Source organism: Mastomys coucha, chromosome X, assembly GCF_008632895.1.
Source record: "Mastomys coucha isolate ucsf_1 chromosome X, UCSF_Mcou_1, whole genome shotgun sequence".
Taxonomy (NCBI): domain Eukaryota; kingdom Metazoa; phylum Chordata; class Mammalia; order Rodentia; family Muridae; genus Mastomys; species Mastomys coucha.
In genome coordinates this window covers 42287795-42290633 of record NC_045030.1, presented here as the reverse complement: position 1 = coordinate 42290633, position 2839 = coordinate 42287795, and positions in this window count along the sequence as shown.

Here is a 2839-nt window from a genome sequence, read left to right as displayed (position 1 = left end):
CATTGCCTATAGTCTGGTGTGATAGTGTAACTTTAGCTTTTTCAAAGCCTACTTTTAATGATGGTTCTTAAATGCCTTCCTTCTAGCTGACCTTCCTTCTAGCTGACCACCCATCAGAGGTAGTGGAAAAGAAAGGATACTTGGGGGGGAGTGGCATTTGTTGGGGTGGAGGAGTGGACCTGTTTGGAAAGGTTCTTTGGAGCAACTCCCATCTGTGTTGTCTGGAAATTGGCAGTTCAGTTCACAGGTCAGCAGTGGCAGCTCAATCCACTCACATACACTTCAGGGATACACCAGCAGTCCAGTTCAGTAATGTCAGGGTAGCAGCAGTGGATAGCAGAAACAGCCAGGCCTCAGCCGAGTCAGCAGGAGGGACCAGGGCCAATGGGAACACCAGGAGAAGTTCTTGGCTGTGCCTCTCTCAGTAAAGCCAAGATCAGTGAAGATGCAAGAACTGTTGTACAGCTATAATTCTATTATCAAGCCAAGCTCAGCCTCCATCACTGTCCATTGGGTTGTATTTTATACTCCCTCCAAACATCACGTGTCCTCCACAGGTCTTGCCTCAGCACATGAGTCTGACTTAGCAAAACTCCACGTGAGTCTATCTCAGCTGACATCATTCTGCCAGTCAGTCCAAGTCTATCGAAGTGGCAAGAAGCCGCCAGCACACCACCAGAAGTTTTTTGGAGTGTTTCTTTCTATTGAGTCTTGACAAATGGAGCTCAACTACACAATATAAAATGGACCAATACATACACGTTGTTAGCAAAGAATCCTTCATCACATGTCCTTTCACGTGCTTACTTTAGCAGAGCATCCTTTCACTTGTGTCTGCTTCACCTTTTTTTTAAAGTAGGCTTTTAAATTTTTAAACTTACAGCTATATAGGTTAGAACACAAGTCCAGTAAACTTTCATGCATGACAAGCATGTACAAGAGAAAAATAGGCTTGGGACAAGTTAATAATCAAAGAAAACATTCATTCTAGGTTGGGTCTGAGTTCCTGGGTCTTGTGATCTAGGGATGTGACCATAGGGTTCAGTGTGCACCATGAAAAGACAGGGTTATGAACAAAGAGTAAATCATTCTGAGTGTAAGAACAGAGAATAGAACATTAGCCAGTTTAGCTGAACAAGACTTCAAAAATAAGACGTAAGGTAGATGATGATCTGTGTCTTCATAAACACAAATTGCCATCAGCTAAGCATAGGCAAAAACTTGCTACTATAGACTGGCTTCTTAAACTTTGTTAATGACAAAAGAATTATTTGGGTCACAATGAGAGAAAGATAGATGGAAGATGTTTAGGTAAGTATGAGTTTCAAAAGAAGAATACATAAGCAATAATCCTATTGTGATTTCCTTTTGTGTAATGAGTTTAATGTGTTCTTGAAGAATATGTTCTTACGGTGATTGTTTTTGTAGAATATTGTAACTTGTGGCTATGAGGTAATCTTTTTTCTTACATAGACACTTTTTGTCTTAGGTGGTATAAAAAGGCTAAGAGGACAAAAGAAAGTTGCTTGGAGCTTTGCTTCATTCACCAAATATGGGGTGTGTGTGTGTGTGTGTGTGTGTGTGTGTGTGTGTTCCCTCACCCTTTTCACCAGCCCCAGAGAGCCCAGCTCCAGAGAGTTTCTCACCAGCCTCAGAGAATCAAGCTTTGTTTCCTCAGAGAGAAACCTGCTGAATGATCAATCTCCAATTCTAAGCCTCGCCTCAGTTTACCCTGGATGTTGAAGCTGGCCTTTAACTGCTCTTCCCTCTGCTCCTGCTATGACATCGCTCTGAAAAGGACTGTAATCGGGACTTGTAAGGCAAACAAACCCCCCCCCCCCCCCAAAGTTTTTGTCAATGTTTTCTCATATTGATAGAAAGCAAACTCATACAGGGCCAATCTGTGGGTTTTTCTCAGTTCAAGAATCTAACAGAGTAGGACCTGCAAGTGTCTCCAAAGCAATACTTCCTGGTGAGCTCAGTATCCTCGATAGACAGTCCCTCTGCTTCCCACACTTGGACCACACAAGGTGCTGGCTTCCTCTCCTCATTGGAGTTCTGTGGAGCACTGGGCAGTCCAGGTGAGCAGCACGGACCATGTACAACTTTCCTTGGAATCCAATGGGACACAGACCCATCTTGGCCTGGCCTGCCATAAGGCAAAGGCAGCTCCCCTCTGAGTAGGGAGGAAGGATCCCTTGTTTAAATATTATCCCAAACTTCTCACAGGTAAAATGCTGGTACATCACCGCAGCACTGAACCGTGAGCCAGTGGAGATCCTGCTCCCTGCGCGGTCAAGGCCAGGAATGAAGGCTCAAAATTCTAAGGAGGCAGGACACCCTGATGGCTAGAGGCATATTATAGAGTGGGGAGGGACAGGGGGAGCCAAGAGAGGTGGCTGAGTGGGGGTGTGAGGCATCAGGGTAAGGAAAGATAACTGAGCTTTCAGTTCCTCTGTGCTTCTTGCTGCTTTAGCTGCTGCCTCTCATTCTGCTCTCCACTGCGCACACTTACCTGAATGGGCGCCAAACTTGGCACCGCTGGGAAGAATGTGTGCTCAGTGTTGCATGAGAGGTCTCTTAGTCTGCCGAACCCTGGAGGCTAGATGAACCCTCCTGCTACAGAGAAAAGGCCCGTTTGTCCTGCTGGGAAATCTCTTGTTGTTCTGCTCATGGTCGCGTATTTTGACAAGAAAAAAACCACCTGTCAGTTCCCTGCATGTCTTTCTCTGACAATCAGGAATCTACTTAATGGAGGCTGGAAAGATGGCTAGACAATAAGAGAGCTTACTGCTCTTGCAAGGGAACTGAGGGTCCCAAACTCTTTTTTTTTTTTTTA